We start from the raw sequence: 18,802 nt of genomic DNA on the forward strand, positions 1-18,802 counted from the left end.
ATGGCTAGCAGTCCACTGGAATATGCTGTTTTACTTGGTGAATTCACCTAAGGGTGCAGTTAACTGGCTTAGATTTGGTATAAATGGACCAATATATGTAGCAAGACCTAGGAAAGTCTGTAGTTCTTTAGTGGATGTTGGTGCGGTCATTTGTTTTAAAGCGGCAACTTTGTTCGGATCAGGTTGCACTCCGTCCGCAGAACATATAACACCATAAAATTTAATCTTCGATTCTTTGATTCTGCATTTATCGGGATTAAGTTTAGAGTCCTGTATCAATACAGCGTTCCATCACTGTTTTGATGTTTTGGCTATGCTGTTTTTCCAAATATTACAATGTCATCTGCTATTCCTACTACTCCTTTCCAGCCTTCAAAGGTCTGGTCAATTTTCGATTGAAACACGCCTTGTGACATTTTCAATCCAAATGGCATACGTAGGAATCTGTATCTACCAAAGGGCGAATTAAAGGTAATGAGGTAGCTGGAGTCTTTATCTAGTTCGACGTCCCAATAACCACACTTTGCATATACGATGGGAAAGTATCTCGCTCCAGATAGCTTAGGTAAAATTTCGCTTAGTGTTGATACAACATGGTGATCTCGTTTAATTGCTGTGTTAAGGTCTTTTGGATCTAGGCATAATCGAAGGTCGCCATTTGGTTTTCGACGGTATACTAGATTGTTGACCCAGGCGGTTGGTTCGCATGGTCATACTGGTACGATTATGTCATTCTCGGCCATGCTGTCTAATTCTTTCTTGATGTCATCCTTAAGGCTGATAGGAACCTGTCATGGTGGGTGTATCACTGGTGGTATATTGGGGCCAATGGTGATATGGTACTGACCTTGGAATTCTCCTACTCCATTAAAACTGTTTGGGTATGTTGCAAAGAGTGTTTGTTTGTTGTGGATAACCGTACTTGATATGTGTCAGGGTTTTGTAGGAATGCTAATATTAAAGTTCAGGGTAATCAGCTTCAGTTTTTCAATAGTTGGGAATCCAATAATGAGGGGACCTTCTGGTTTGGTAACATGGAAAGTCGCTGCTGTTATATATTCACAGTCAATGGTACAGCTACCATATTGGTCAATTTGAGATCCACCATAGGCTGTGAGGATATCCTGGGGTTGTTTCAATATTCCAGGTTTTGGAATTCCATCCCTGTTTCTCTGTTGTGATCTGCCGTTTTAACTGGGTGAACGTCTATATCGGTTTGGATTTCTGTATCTGTTTCTTGATCTCGATTCATCCCTTTGTTTCATATAACAACATTTAGAGAAATAATAAGACCCTTTGCAGTAACTACATACGCAAACATAAGCTGGACAACTACGGTGGTTGTTTCTATCATGACCGTTTCCACAGTTATAGCATGAACTGTGGGGGTTGGGTGTTCTGTTTCTGTGATTTGTTAGGTTTTATTTCATGTATGGACTCTGTGTTTGAGTTTGCGTTTCCACTAATACCGAGTCATTGCATCTGGATTAGGGTTGCTTCATACACTCGTACAATATTGATTCCTTTATCCAAGTCGAGCATATCTCCTTTACCTAACATTCTTTCTTGTACAGTCTTGTGTTGAATACCGATTACAAATTGTTCTATTAACTGTTCGGACAGTTCTTCTTCATCACGGAATTTGCATTTCTCTGTTTGATTTCTACATCTTGACATAAAATCATCAACTGGTTCGTCTTGTCTCTGTTTGAGTTGTTGATGTTGAAATCGTGCTAACAGGTGATTTATTGTAGGGGCAAGGTGCTGTTTAAATTTCTGACATATTTTATCTGGTTTGTTTTGTCCGTTTCGTCGTCCCAAGTAAAACTATTATATACGTCTAATCCGGTTCTTCCAATCTAAATTAAAATGAAGGATGCCTTAATTCTCTTTATTATTCTTATTTGAATATGGCCCTTGAAAAATAAGATTACAGTATCGGTAAAATCTCTCAAACTCGTCTGGTAGGTCCGAGCTCTCCCAATTCATTGAGGGGGGTGAAAATCCTGAGGCAGCCATTTGTTGAACTTGAGATTGTTTCTCTTACAGCAATATCTATTTATCTATTATAATTTGATATTGATACTTCTCTGTTTTCTTCAGAAGTTGTTCTGTACTGTTTATAATGTGGGCATGTTTACCACCTGTCCACCTCTGATACCATGTCACAATCTTTTTTGATAATGAAACATAAAATTGTTGTTTTATACTTTTAATATGATGCAACAATTCTACTACACAGGAAGTTCTAAAGATAGGTTGCCAGGCAAAGAAACATACGCTCACAGCAGCTATATCATCCGGGCAGTCAACAAGAGTTGTCACATATTTTTACTTTTTTCGGTAATGAAACATTTATAATACATTAAAATCTGATTAAGAGTAACAATCTCATTAAGTAATTATCAGAAACCATTAGAATTTGTTTGGTTTTTATAAAGTTCTGCACCATGCTAACTTTTAGTATACGGAACTTTTAACATCATGGATTTAGCTGTTCAAGTCATAAAGATTCATTGAAAATCAATATACTTGTTCGTCTCAAGACCTTAAACACTGTGTCTCAATTTAAAGTCAATCGGATAGTAACTTTAGCCTCTAGAGTGTCAACAAGATTTTTCAAAGTGATCAAGGGCCTTAACTCTGGCAAAAATTATCGGAAATCGCTGAAAATCACTAGGCTTCTTCGTCTCATGGTCTTCAACACTGTATATAAATTTAAAGTCAATCGGATATTAACTGTAGCCTATAGAGCGTCCACAAGAATTTTCAAAGTGATCAAGGGCCATAACTCTGGCAAAAATTATCAGAAATCGCTGAAAATCAATAGGCTTCTTCGTCTCATGACCTTAACCACTGTGTATCAATTTAAAGCCAATCGGATATTAACTTTACCCTCTAGAGCGTCCACAAGATTTTTCAAAGTGATCAATGGCCATAACTCTGGCAGTAATGATCGAAAATCGTTGAAAATCAAAAGGCTTCTTCGTCTCATGACCTTAAACACTGTGTATAAATTTAAAGTCAATCGGATATTAACTTTGACCTCTAGAGCGTCCACAAGATTTTTTGAAGCGACCAAGGGCCATAACTCTAGCAATAATTATCGAAAATCGCTGAAAATCAATAGGCTTCTTCGTCTCATGACCTTAAACACTGTGTATAAATTTAAAGTCAATCGGATATTAACTTTAGCCTATAGAGCGCTCACAAGCAATTGTGGACCCCAGACCGACCGGCGGACGGGGGCGACAACAATATACGACCACATTTCAATGTGGGCGTATAAAAAGCATGGTTTTTTTGGGGTCAGTCTACTGAGGCTTAATGAACAGGGGTTTTAGACCAGTCCACTACTGCAGTGATAATATTGTGACAGGTTATAACTGCCTGTAGCTGGAACTATAACACTAGTTTCTGAAAATACAACATATTGGCTATAAAAACTAGCTGCATTCTAAAGTGCAATCTGTACCCCTGCACTGTAAATGTTAACATGGTGATTTAATTTCTGCAATTAAAACATGAACAACTTAATGGTTCATTTATCAAATATGGCAGTTATCAGAAATTCAATAGGCTTCTTCATCTCGCTAATCTAAACAACAAAAATAATTTTTTAAAAAACCTGGGCCCTTATTCACGAAAACTTAAACTAAGTTACAACCGAAATTTTAAGAAATACTGCAACTTCATTGGATATATGCGAATTGATTTTACTGGTCAGCCAATCGAATTGCAGTATTTCTTAAAATTTCGATTTTATCTTAGTTTTCGTGAATAAGGGCCCTGATGATAAATGAAGTCTGTAGTTTTTTCACAAGAAATTGGAAATGAGGGATAACCGGGATATCGCCATATACAACCCCATTTCAATTAGGTTGATAAAGATAGTTTGCCAGGCAATGAAACATATACCCACAGCAGCTAAATCGTCCGACTGTCAACAAGGGTTGACATATTTAATCTTTTGTACGTAATTGGGGGCATTTACAAGAAAATTTCATACAGATCAGATTATAATTTTTGTCGTTTGTGGGTTCACAAGGTTCTACAAATTGAAACAAAGGCCTTAACTCTGGAAGTAATTTACAGTTAATTTTGAAATTTGACAGGCTTTTTCGTTTTACTAATTTAAATAATGCATATAAATTTCATACAGATTGGATGATAACTTTTGTCATTCAAACATTACTCTAGAAATCATTAACGGAAATTGCTGAAATTCAATAGACCTCCGTTTCACAAATTTAAATGATGCATATAAATTTCATACAAATCGGATGATAACTTTCATCAATCGAGCATTAACAAGGTTGAACAAAGTGAAACAAGGGCCATAACTCTAGAAGTAATTATTGTAAATTGCTGAAATTCAATAGGCTTTGTGGTTTTACTAATCTAAATGATGCATATAAATTTCATACAGATCAGATGATAACTTTTGGCAAGGTGAAGTGAAACAAGGACCATAACTCTAGACATTACAACCGTGCTGGTTATAGTAGTTCTCTGTTAGAATTTAAATCTAAAATATTTCAGATAATACTTTAATTTTAAAGATAGGTTGCCAGGCAACAAAACATACGCCCACAGCAGCTAAATCGTCCGAGCGGTCGACAAGGGTTGTCGCATTTTTATTCCTTTGTAGGTAATTGGGGGCCTTTACAAGACAGTTCCATACAGATCAGATTATAAATTTTGTCGTTTGAGGGTTTACAAGGTTCTAAAAACTGAAACAAGGGTCTCAACTCTGGAAGTAATCTACAGACATTGTTGAAATTTGACAGGCTTTTTCGTTTTACTAATTTAAATAATGCATATAAATTTCATACATATCGGATGATAACTTTCATCAATCGAGCATTAACAAGGTTTAACAAAATGAAACAAGGGCAATAACTCTAGAAGTAATTATTGTAATTTGCTGAAATTCAATAGGCTTTTTCATTTCACTAATTTAAATCATGCATATAAATTTCACAAAGATCGGAGCATTCACAAGGTTCAATAAAGTGAAACAAGGGCCATAACTCTAGACGTAATACACAGAAATTGCTGAAATTCAGTAGGCTTTTTTGTCTCACTAATTTAAATAATGCATATAATTTTCAGAAAGATCGAATGATAACTTTTGACGTTAGAGCATTCACAAGGATCAATAAAGTGAAACAAGGGCCATAACTCTCGACGTAATAAACGGAAATTGCTGAAATTCAGTAGGCTTCTTCGTTTCACTAATCTAAATAATGCATATACATTTCACAAAGATTGGGTGATAACTTTTGGTGTTGGAGCGTTCACAAGGTTCAATAAAAAGAAACAAGGGCCATAACTCTAGACGTAATTAACGGAAATTGCTGAAATTCAATGGGCTTTTTACGTCTCACTAATTTAAATAATGCATATAATTTTCAGAAAGATAGAGTGATAACTTTTGACGTTAGAGCGTTCGTAAGGATCAATAAAGTGAAACAAGGGCCATAACTCTAGACGTAATAAACGGAAATTTCTGAAATTCAATAGGCTTCTTCGTTTCAGTAATCTTAATAATGCAAATAAATTTCAGAAAGATCGGATGATAACTTTTGACGTTAGAGCGTTCACAAGGATCAATAAAGTGAAACAAGGGCCATAACTCTAGAAGTTATACACGGAAATTGCTGAAATTCAATAGGCTTCTTCGTTTTAGTAATCTAAATAATGCATATAAATTTCAGAAAGATCGGATGATAACTTTTGGCGTTAGAGTGTTCACAAGGTTCAATAACGTGAAACAAGGGCCATAACTCTAGACATAATAAACATAAATTATTGAAATTAAAAAGGCTTCTTCATCTCACAAAGGTAAACAACATATATCAATTTTAAAACAATTGGATGATAACTTTTGGAGTTAGAGCGTTCACAAGAACGCACATGCCAATCGAATGATTAATCTATTAATTGTTTTATTTACCATTGTTTTATTAATTATATCGTACATTATTACATCAATGCTTATTTATGTCAACACTTGATCTAGCCAATTGATTAGAAGTAATTCCATATAAATATGTGATTGTACTTGATACGTTAGTCATTTAGGTCTATCCGACTTAGTATAAGGTATTAGTCGGTCCTGTAAGTGTATGTAGATAATTGTTATTATAAGTTTCCAGTATTAAAGATTTGAAGAACCATTTCAGACTCTTGTAATATGACGGACCTCACGGTCACAACATAATAAACAGAAATTGCTGAAATTCTATAGGATTCTTCTTTTTACTAATTTAAATGACGCACAGGCGTACAGACTCGATGACAGTTAGGGGGGTAGAACCCGAAATGGCCGAAAAAATTTCGGGTTTACAGACAGCAAAGCCGGTCTCCGCGAAGAAGCGGAGATTACCTTGCGTGGACCCCCCCCCCCCACAGAAAATTTTGGAATATTTGATGGCTGCAAACATGTTTTCCTGCTTTTTGCCTGTGAACAAAGCAACTTCAAAGTGGTCTAATATTGCCTAATTAAGATGGCTGACTCGAATTCTAATCAATCGTTTACAGTCCACGGAGACGGGACAGTTTGGAGAAAATTTTGAAAATTTGACTGCCGCCAATGCGTTTTCCTGCTATTCTAGCCTGTGAATACAGCAACTTCAATTTGGTCCAATATAGCCCACCGGGCTGACCCGAGTTCCAAACAACCAATCAATCGTGGAGGGGTATCTGGACCTAGCCCGTGTAAGCATAAGCAACTCCAAAGTATCCAATGGCTTTGTAAACGAAATCCCATTCTGAATTCCAACCATCCAATCAAGACTGTTGCAGTTGCATTCACAAATAATAATCGATGCCCGAAAAATGTCACACAAAGTAGAGTGGCTCTAGACAAAATGTTTTAATCCCTAGTCAACTCAGTACAAATTCGTGGTATTAAATTAAAAGAAAAGTAAAATTAGTGTTGTATAAGGGCTTGGCGACAGTTAGGGAAGCAAAACCAAAAATGCCCGAAAAATTAGTCTTTTATTAGATTTCGGGCACTTTATTTTGCCAAGTAGATGAAATATTTTTTTTTTTTTTTCACTTTACCCGTCTGCCCGAAAAGTCAGCTGCCCCCCCCCCCCCTGGTTCGGACGCATATGATGCCGCATATAAATTTCATACAAATCCATAACTCTAGAAGTAATAAACGGAAATTGCTGAAATTCAATAGGATTCTTCTTTTTACTAATATAAATGACACATATACATTTCATACAGATTGGCAGATAACTCTAGAAGTAATTACGAGAAATTGCTGAAATTCAATAGGCTTCTTCGTTTCACTAATTCAAATAATGCATATAAATTTCACAAAGATCGGATGATAGAGCGTTCACAAGGTCCAACAAAGTGAAACAAGGGTCATAACTCTAGACATAATAAACGGAAATTATTAAAATTAAATAGGCTTCTTCATCTCACTAATGTCAACAACATAAATCAATTTTAAAACAATCGGATAATAGCTTTTGGCGTTAGAGCGTTCACAAGAAATTGTGGACAACAGATTGGGGCAACGGCAATATACGTCCACATTTCCATGTGGGCGTATAAAAAATTACAATCACAACAATACAATATCTATACATAAATAAACAACAACAGATAACACATGTATTAACACATGTATAATATTAATATATATCTTTTATTAGAATTTTGTTTTACAAACAAATACATTATAACATAATTATAATGCTCCATCTATATAATATTAAAATTCAAAGCTTCTCCATCTATAGACTGGGCTATATTGAACATAATATTATATGTCAGTAACTCAATTTTTCACACTTTACAGTTTGAATTTGTAATCCTCCTCTGTGTGCAGATTTCAATCACAATTTGGTTTCAATGTAACAGCAATCAATTGAAAATTCAGCTGATTCTACTATTAGCTGCCAATGCCAGTAAATGTTGAGAAACCTAGAGAGATGAAAAAAGGGTAAGACCATAGGTTGCCAAGCAATTAAACATACAACAATTAACTCGTACAAGCCGTCCACAAAGTTTACGGAATTGTAAATCTTTAGGTAAATAAAAAGTAAAGTCTTTATACTGCATAATATCAATGTTGATTACACAAGATTTCCAAGGGCAATACCTCGATAAATAATGATTAGAAATTGTCGCAAAGAACTCATCATTTAACTAGTCTGGCAGAACCCGAAATGCCTGAAAAAAAAAATCGGGATACAGAGGGTGGCATCAGTCTTTGACGGCCGCAAACACCCTTTCCTTCAACTTCAAAGTGGTCTTATATAGCCTATAATTTAGGTGGCTGACTCGAATTCCAATCATTTACAGTCCACAGAGTTGGGACAGTAGGTAAATCTTTTTGAAAATAAATTTAACTGCCGCAAACGTGTTTTTGTGCTATTCCAGCCCGTGAATACTTCAATGTGGTCTTATATAGCCTACCTTAGGTGGCTGACCTGAATTCTAAACAGCCAATCAATAGCCGTGGGGATGGGGACAGCACCTTCCTGGAGAAAATTCGGAAAATTTATCTACCACAAATGCGTTTTTCGGCTATGCTATTTATAGCCCGCAAGTTAAGCAACTTCAAAGTTGTCCAATGGTTTTGTAACAGGAATCCCACTCTATACTGAATTCCAACCATCCAATAAGACTGTTGCAGCTGCATTCACAAATAATAAACGATGCCCGAAAAATGTCGCACAAGATTGAGTGGCTCCAGACAAATGTTTTAAAGCATAGTCAATTCAGTACAAATTCCTGGTACTCAATTAAAAGAAAAGTAAAACAAGCCAACAGTGAGGCTGATGTCCCCCGTCGAAATCCCAAAATAAATAGATGACACATATTAATTAATCGCACATTTATTTTTTTCAAAAGTATTGAGCAATCAAACTATACACTAAGTTTCATCACTCTCTATCAGATAGAATCAAGATTATCTTGTCCCAAAGCATCGACCAATGAAATTGATTAGCACTGCTTAGCTTTAGCTCGAAATGTTAATCATTGAACTTAGTCAAGACATTCATTGTAATAAAATATCATTTGGGATCTAAATTTTAATATTGTATTTTGAATTCATATTTTAATTCATATTTTTTATTTGTATCTCATTTTGGACATATACTTAAAAGTGGCAGATTAATTGTAAAATTTAATCTGCATCAGGTGTGGGGTGTTGACATAATATGTAAGATTGAATGGGTAGTACAAACTTGTATACTCGGAGTGTCTATATGATATAAGATTTAGGCTTAACACGTATCGACACCTTTTGTCTCTAGCTAAGATGTGTGACTCTTAATAATAAGTTTTCATTGTTCTGATTACTAATGCTAATAACTATGGCGTGCCTATCTGTGCGACAGATATTGCTGCACCGTATAAAAAAAGCCCAGTTGAGAATCAGGTTGAGGCAGACCTGGAGACAGACGGGAGAGACCTGTAGAGATCTAGAGGGAATTCGGCCCGGACCTCGGGAGAGGGCCTGCCCTCGACCCCGGAGAAGAGAGGTCCTGTGAGGCCTAACGTGAGAAGCTATAGATAGACGTTACTATACCCAACCAAATGACGTTCATATGTAGAATTGTAGGCTACCTGTAAATATGTTATCCAGTATTAAAATATCCTTCTAATCAAAAAGAGGTATGTATTGTATCACATCATTCACCTAATGAACATCTACATTGTTCTGAATAGCTCTTTTACTACTCATTGCAGAATTGATAATTTGTGTCAATGTGACTGTCCCTTTAATTTATATTTATGGAGCGTTTAACTGTAGTCTGCCACTTTAGTTTTTTAGCCAATCAGAGCATTTTCACGTCAAACATCATTTGTTTCATAGTCGCCTTTGTTATATGCATTCTTGAAGTTTGACGTCTTAATTATGTCTATTTATTGAGCCTCAATCATTTTGGGAGGGATGATCACTAATTCCTGGTAGCATTTTATCTTTGTCATACATTGTCATGTTATTTTACCGCTGCCATAGTCTATTTATACATAATATCGTCCTAATGTTCTAGAAATCTCTCGCACGAACATGTTTCCACGAACTAAGAAGACTGTCATTTGCGCGGGAACCGGGTAGACTAATCACCAAAATTCACTTCTAAAATTCCCGATTCCTCCCACAAAACTCACTTATTTTAAATGTATAATACATTTTGATCTCTCCACAGGCCAGATAAAGGCGCTGTAGGTGAATTTATTTGAAAGACTACCAGAATTCATTTCAAATATATGCATCATGATTATGATAACTTAGGGCGCGTCGTATTACCCAATAGGCCGAACTCCAAAATAACACATAATAACAATTTGCGTCTAATTACCCAATAACTCCAAAATAACAGCCAATAACCCCAAAAATGTTGACTGTGGAAACACAATATAACAATTTAGTTGAATTTAAGAAGCCTTGCTGATTTGTGCCCAAATCGGAGGTTCACGGGAGACAACTCGTGTATGTGATTTTTGTTGACAAGAGCTAATGTATACTTTCGTTGCAATTCGTTGTAAAAAGATTGATAATAGTTTATTAAAATAAACAATTTCATATCATATAGCTATATTTATTTATTTATAATTGCAAATTGCGCCGATTGTCACTTTCGGTCATCGGGCTTGTAACTTGTTTAGAAATAAATAAATTCTCATGTTATCATAGTTTTTTATGTTTTTTGGAGGTGTGATTGTATGTGATTTGTCACCTTTTACAATGACAATTAACTGGTGAACATTCTATATGCCTACTATTGGCATATTATTAAAATTACACTTCATTTAATCTGGACTGCTTCATGCTACAACGGATTATCTATGAAAACATCCAAACCATTATTGATGAGACTTTATAATTATTTGATTGGCTGATTATTACTAAGTTAATTTTCGAATAAACTTAGCTCATTTACATGCGAGAAATGTTCGGTTTGACATTTTACATGGTTGTTGTTGTTAGTTAGTTGTATTTTACGTCCGCTTCCACCAAGGTGATATCGCAGACATTTACATGGATTACTGCTGTGTTTTTATTGTGTTTCCCCGAGTTGACCATCTGGAAATATCGTTTTACAGCAGATACATTCTAGTATTAATATTAATGCAAAATATAAGTAAATACAATTGTCTTGGGGTGAATTCCGATTTTCTCAAAGTGAATTCCGGTGTTTTGAAGTAATTTCTTATTAATGTAAAATATTAGTAAAAACAAAGGTCTAAAGTGCGAATTCAGATATTTTGTAAGTGAATTCCTGTGTTTTAAAGTAATTTATTATTATTGTAAAATATTTGTGATCGAGTACGAAGGTCTGAAGTGCGAATTCTGATATTTGAAAGTGAATTCCGGTGTTTATATGTTTTCATTGTGAATTCCGGTGATTTTCGGTGTTTAAAAGTAATTTATTATTAATGTAAAATATTAGTAAATACGAAGGTCTTAAGTGTGATTTCCGATATCATATGTTGAAAGTGAATTCCAATGTTTATATGTTTTCAAAGTGAATCCCGGTGATTTAAAGTAATTTATTATTAATGTAAAATATTAGTAAATACGAAGGTCCTCAGTGCGAATTCCGGTATGTTGAAAGTGAATTCCGGTGTTTATATGTTTTCAATGTGAATTCCGGTGTTTATGTGTTTTCAATGTGAATTCCAGTGATTTTATGTGTTTTAAGGTAATTCAATATTAATATTAATGGAAAATATAAGTAAATAGGATGATTGTACGGGCAAATTCTGATATTTCCAAAGTGAATTCCGGTGTATGGATTTGGTCAAATAATATTGTAAGTTAAAATTAGGACTGAAATGCTGATAAAAGGGGCTTTTTGATGAATTACAAATAGGTTCAACACATAATTGTTTTAAAACATCTCAAATTTGACGAGTTACGAGATTTTCTCCACACATGTCGAGTAATCTCCCTTTAATGGTCAAAATATCAGAGTTACAAATCATATTAAATGTAAATATTGTCATTGTATAAAGTGACAAATCACATACAATAACAACATAATAAACTATCATAACATGAGAATACTCTGAACAAAGACAATTAATTGTCAGCGGAACTTATTTAAATTGATTTCATTTATTTATTTCAAAACAAGTTACGATGTCGATGACAAAAAGTGACAATCGACACATTTTGCAAGTATAAATAAATAAATATAGCTATAATATTAAATTGTTTATTGCACTATATATACCATAATATGTTACATGCATATATTTACTATTTTAATAAACTATTAATCAATCTCTAATTACAATACATTACAACAAATTGCAACAAAAATCACATACACAAGTTATCTCCCGTGAACCTCTGATTTGGCCAAAAACCAGTCACGCTTCTTAAACTCATACTAAATTGTTATTTTGTGTTTCCACACAGGGCCTTTATTTGGCCTGTGGAGATATCAAAATAGTAATTCGTTACATTATAATGTATTATACATTTAAAATAAATTAGTTTTGTTGTAGGAATCGAGGGTTTTCGAAGTGAATTCCGGTGATTATATGTGAATTCCGGTGATTGTAAATGAATTCCGGTGATTAGTCAGGCCCTCATTTGCGTCATACTCATAGGGTGTACGATATTTTCTTGAGCTATCATTTGTTATTATTTATGTTCAATCCTTATATTTTTAGGCACATATCCCAGTGAGTTTACCCAATGTTCTTATTGGAAATTTACGGTTCGTTTTCGCTGTGCTTAGTCAATTGTTTGACTGGAACCGGCCTGTAAGAATTTCGTCATTTGCGTACTGCTTGTAATACTAATAGTACAGGACTGATTACCTCCCTTTAGTCATTTTCGTACTTTAAGTCAAGGCCTATTGTCTAAACTGTCATTATTGTCATTGTCTTATGATTGTAATTTTTGTCCTACAGAATAAAGCTATATGTACGAAAGTCTTTTTGAATATATAGTGTATTAAAGGAGGTCCTCATCCACTGCCACATAGTCCCTCCCAATGGTGCATCTGATTCACTCCACAATTGTTTCTGGAATTATCACCACAATCTATCATCTATAGAAGTCATCAAGTGTTGTTAATCAGAGTACCAAGCCGTAAAGATGTCAGCCTAACCAAGGTCAAGATATCGACACAAATCCTGAAAATCCACAAGCCAATCCACCGACAATTAATAATGGTGAAGAGCAAGATAATGAAGAAAAAGTCACATGTCTTAAACGTCAGAGAAAACAGTTCAGTCTAATATCAGAAAGGGGGAAGCCAACATTCGAGGTCTTACGAGAGAAATGAAACAAATTAAGATCGACTATGAGCAGTGTTCTTTTGTTCATGGTGAAATATATGACTATACTGACTCACCTGCGGAACACCAACGACTGGATCAGTGGGAAGCAGAATTAAACAATGATTATTTTAGTATTGAAGATATAGTCAATGAGCATTTGAATGTCCTACAAACTCCCACTTCAGTACAAGCTCCACCCCGAAGTCCTGATCAAACAGATCAAGCACCTACCAATGAAGAGACAAATTCAGTTACCCCTATATCAGAAACATTAGCACCTGTCAGTGTCGATCCTTTACCTGAAAATCCCCTGCCTAAGTTGTCAGAAGAAGACAGTAACACGTCAAGCAAGCCTGCTAGTGCTAAGACTAAGACTGTTGATTCCTGGATAGACGAGCTATGAGAATTCGAGGAAATGGTTCATGAAAGTGACATAGCTTGTTCAAGTTTGTCTATGTCGGAACTTTTATACCACCTGGAAGGTAACAGAGACATTCCAGTTATCAAAATCTACGTATTTGAGGGCGATTCAGAACAACGGTTTAAAGTGCACGTTCATGATAGAGTCACACTACATAATATGTGACAAGATCGTGATGAACCTGTTCGCAATTTTTGTGCTCGTCTACGCGGTCAGGCTGGGGTATGCAAATTTATCACACCATGCCCAAACTGTAATGCTGATGTAAACTATACCGACACCATCGTTAGAGATGTGCTCACCATGGGCATAGTGGACTCCGAAATCCAACTTGATCTCCTCAGCGACCAAAATCAAAACATGACCCTAGAAGAAGTCTCTAAGTTTGTTGAAGCCAAAGAGGCAGGAAAACGTTCAGCATCAAGACTTTTCGATTCCACAGCTGCAGCAGCAGTTCATACAGACAGTCCAATCGCAGAACGTCTGCAGACAACACGGATCCGTGAGCGTATTGCAGTCAACCAGGGCATGGTAGGAAATCATCCGGACGGGTCCGCAAGCAAGTATGCCCTGCCTACGGCCATTAGTGCAAACATTGTAGGAAAGCTAATCACCTTCAATCCATATGCCAGAGCAAAGGCAAACAGCAACCACCACACCACATCCCTGACAATCCCCATGAATGTGAAGGGGCAATTTTCGAATCCTTGTGTGCAGTCCAGAAAACCAACCGTCCGAACCAACCCATTACTGGTAGATCACTAGCCATAGACCATCATCTCTATGATCAATTACCGACACATTGATTAAGGAACACTCCGAACCACAACCTTTCATCGACCTCAATATCAGGATTGTACCGGAGGATTACGAGGCATTAGGTTTTGTACCACCATCACCAACCAAAACCCAACCGTTCCCTTCTCTGGCTGACACAGGCTGTCAAAATTGTCTTGCAGGCATAAAGCTAATCTCATACCTGTCACAATGAAGATGCATGCCGCCAACAACTTTAACATCCCAATCCTTGGAGCTGCGGTACTTCGATTCTCAGGCACTAACAAGCAAGGCCAACTCTTGGAAACCAGACAGATGACTTATATCACTGATAAATCTGACAAACTGTTCGTCAGTAGAGACGCATGTAATGCACTTGGTATTATCTCCTCACATTTTCCCTCTGTCGGAGAGACGATTCGATCTACAGGCTCCACCACAACTGCAGTCACACAGCAACAGAATGGTGAATCCAGATCAGATCTGATGAAAGCCAAAGGTCCGATACCAACTCATACGTGCAACTGTCCAGTACGCCAGCTGCCCCCTGCACCACCCACGCAGGTACCATTTCCACCTACAGAGTCCAACTGCACTAAACTACAAGATTTTCTCATCAAACATTACAGATCGAGTACTTTTAACACTTGCCCACACCAGCTACTGCCTCTCATGGACGGACCACACATGCGGCTAATGATTGATCCGGAGGCAGAACCTGTCGCATACCATACGCCCATCCCCGTGGCACTTCACTGGCAAGATGAGGTTAAAGCGGGACTAGACCAGGATGTCCGACTGGGCGTCATTGAACCTGTACCTATCGGAGAACCTGTCACATGGTGTCACAGAATGGTGATTTGTGCTAAAAAGAATGGAAAACCTCGTCAAACCGTGGACTTACGGTCTCTCAACGCACATGCCACAAGGGAGACCCATCACACGCCTTCACCCTTTACTAAATGTATAGATGATGTTCTCTTGTGGTCTGACACCTTAGAAGAAAGTTTCTTCCAAGCTGTTCAATGGCTAGATACCTGTGGCCATCATGGAATAACGCTCAATCCAGACAAATTTCAATTTGGAGCTGATACAAAATAAATGTTATAAAATTACCAATTACCTGATGTACTTGGAATGCACATGGTTTTTGAGAATCTAAGAAACTGCTATATAAAGTCAAGGCACTACGTAGTTTAACAAGACTTCTGAAAGTGAAGATTAAATCTAATTTTAAGAAAAGTTATACATTTTAATATTAAATATTTTGAATTATCCATTTCTTGATGTAATCATGAATCAGAATAAAGCAGCAGATTGGATCCTAATCCAAGTAAATATCGCAGGCTAGCGATGACATTGAGAGTCGATTATGGTCTGGATAAGTTAATTAATGTCTAATGAATAATTTAGTTGACATTTCAGGCCTAAAGAAAGACCTGCAATAGGCAGAGTTAGTTCTTGCATAATGTATGTTGACCTTACGGTGAAAAGATGAGCTTCTGATATCCAATATTTAAGACAAAATGAAAATTTTAAAATAGATAAACAAATCACGTGCTAGAGTGCTTTCAAGTGCCATTTGTAATGAAACAACTCGATGAATGAGGCTAAACATACCCCACAGGAGAATATTACTGGCATAGACTGGAATAACCAGATGCCAAAGACTGCCATTCAATTTGGACTCTTTGCATATTTTGCCGAACATAACTGATTAGAAATTACAGTAAAAACAGAAACGATTGAATGTAAATCAATTTATATACATTCATATTACTTTATTATATGCATTGCAAAACATTTGTGTCCATTTCTAGGTGCCAAAAAAACGAAATTTAGCTCCTTTAAACAAAGATGAGGGACCAGTCCCCTCTTTACCCACCAGCTGCACAGTCGTTTAGGTTACATCTTAAATAATTGTCAACAAATCCCAGTAGGCCATGCAGCAAGTTTTAAAAAATCTATTATGAAAAATAACTCAAAATTGACTGTCCTAAAATTTTCCAATTCAATAAGGCTATGCCTTATGTCCTAATGAATATTCTTACCACTTAGTCCTAAATTATATTCACAAAAGTTCATGAAGATTAAAGTACAAGGGGGCAGAACTCCTTGTGTACATCATCAGAATTATTCTGGATTTAGATAGAATTCCTTTCCTTCATATGTGCCCATGAATAATCTCAGGTCAAATTTTAATAATTCCATTGAGAAATTGGGAATGGTCCGAACATTTTGAAATTTGATAGGGTTTTTTCTCCAAGTTTCAAATAAAAGTCGATAACATTTAACTTGTTTGCATTTACAAGATTGCATAAATTTTAACATACAGGCAGGGATGACTCCATTGATAACTTTGTCCTGTATCAGACTAACAAGCTATCAAGTTAAATCGGGAAAACTCAATCAAAATTTTGAAATTCCACTGAGTTCTAAAAAGCTGTATCAAGAATTTTGTCCTACAATGTACACAACATTCACAATATTTCAAAAGTTAGAATGTAAATGGGGAGATAACTCAGAAATAAATGTGATCTATAAATACTGATCTAGAAATGTTGATTGTCAACATTTTATATAATTTCATTTGCGGACCCCACCAATATATATTTCACGGCCACGCCTCTGAGAAGCTGTATAAGCAGCCACTCCTACTCAGCGACATCTCCTGGTAACCAGTCACAATGAATTCCCGTAGAAATTCTTTGGTTTCATTTCTGTAATAAACAATAACTCCTCTAACACGGTCAGCGGTCAATATTTAGTTATAAATTCAAACCAAACATCTCCTAAAAATCATTGAAATAATCTTTGATAGTTTTTTTGACATGTGCTTTTTTAGATAAAAAAAAAATAATTCACTGATTTTCTGTAGAAAAAAGGGATAAATATTATCGAATAAATCACAAAGGTTGGCACTATGGTTAATGTAGGTACAAAATGACACGTTTATAGAATTTATATCAGAGATTTTGAGTCAAAGAATTTTCATTCAAATAGTAAGTTTCGGCCACAGCCAAATTTACTGATGCATCGATATTTGCTGTGGATGCATCAATGTGTAAAGTTTTACTTGATATCGGCACTAACAAACACTGAGATTGTATTAAGAGGTCACTGTCACTCGTAGTAAGCAATCAGTTATGACAATTCCCTTGAATGGTGGCTGCTGAACTCTACTGCAGTTATTTATACCTGGAATCAACTCGAACAATAGACCATTTATTCTTCTCATCAAATTTGAGAACATCAATATGTGTACTAGCACCAACCTGTAAATACCAGCAATACATTAAAGGAGAAGTCAAGCCACTGTAGATTAGTTATATTCTTTTCAGTATCTAGTAATAGTACTGACATAGTTTCAACCATGCTCAACCTGAACCCTCCTTATTGTGTTTACTTACAAGATTCAATCTCTCATCACTCTCATGCTTCACACCAATTTTTACATGTGTAAATAAATAGCTCCCGGTAATTTACTATATGTGACCTGTGCTGGCAAAATGAGTCGGAATGCACAAAGTCTAATAATGAGCTACAGACAAAACAAGTGAAAATATTGATTTTGACCGAAATCGAAATTTTCACAAAAATGAGTCTATCTATAGCATTAAAACATTTTAAAACACCTTTATTGGGACGTTTTGTTAGAGTACCGTATTCCCAAATCTTTCTTTTTTATTCGATAAACTAAATAGGACTTAACTACAGACAAGGGTCTATGTAAGTTCAACCTTTTTTCAGATAGAATTTAATGCTAAAGTTCTAACAAATATTACGAAAACATAGCATCTACTGTAGGGTGCCCTGTGCAGCGAAAATTTTCTCTACTCAAAGTTGAACTCGACACGGGAATGTGCACGCTTCAGTGGCTTGTCTCGAAGTGATTTCTGGCTAGTCCCGCGGTACGATAAGAGAGTTTATGAGTCTATAAATAGCCATCTGAAAAGCAGTAATATTTAACTTTTTGGTTATTACAGCAGCTTTAGAAATTACGTTTGTTTTATTTTTTAAATTGCTTTATCATTAACTATACCATTAGGAGTGGCATCTGTTGGTTTAGTACATGATACTAGCACTAGTTTCATTTTACTTTTACAAGGTTCTTAAAACAATTGTCGAGTTGCCTAACGTGTGTGTTTCTAAATTCAATTTCTTGTTCCAGCTTTCAGTTATGTTTTGTAAAAAAGTAGTCTTAATTATCTCGACCTGTCAATCAGACGGAGAATGATCGGTGAATGAATGAAATGGGGTTTAATGTCCTACTGTCAAGGGATCGTTTACGTGCACGCCAATGTGTACACGGCCGGGCCAATC

The 18,802-nt window shown here is 35.9% G+C and overlaps 1 long non-coding RNA gene across 3 annotated transcripts in view; it reads right to left on the reverse strand.

The window, feature by feature from the left end:
* Positions 1 to 7,641: 7,641 nt before the first annotated feature.
* Positions 7,642 to 18,802, reverse strand: part of LOC126828407 (uncharacterized) — a 64,693-nt gene continuing 53,532 nt past the window's right edge. For all 3 annotated transcript variants that reach the window (XR_007683020.2, XR_007683018.1, XR_007683019.1), the window contains 3 exons: positions 17,678 to 17,754; positions 15,603 to 15,687; positions 7,642 to 7,950 (listed from right to left, as the gene is read on the reverse strand). This is a non-coding gene — a long non-coding RNA (uncharacterized LOC126828407). The remainder of the gene's footprint in view (positions 7,951 to 15,602; positions 15,688 to 17,677; positions 17,755 to 18,802) is intronic.

The sequence above is a fragment of the Patella vulgata genome, chromosome 7 (assembly GCF_932274485.2).
Source record: "Patella vulgata chromosome 7, xgPatVulg1.2, whole genome shotgun sequence".
NCBI classification, from domain to species: Eukaryota; Metazoa; Mollusca; class Gastropoda; family Patellidae; genus Patella; species Patella vulgata.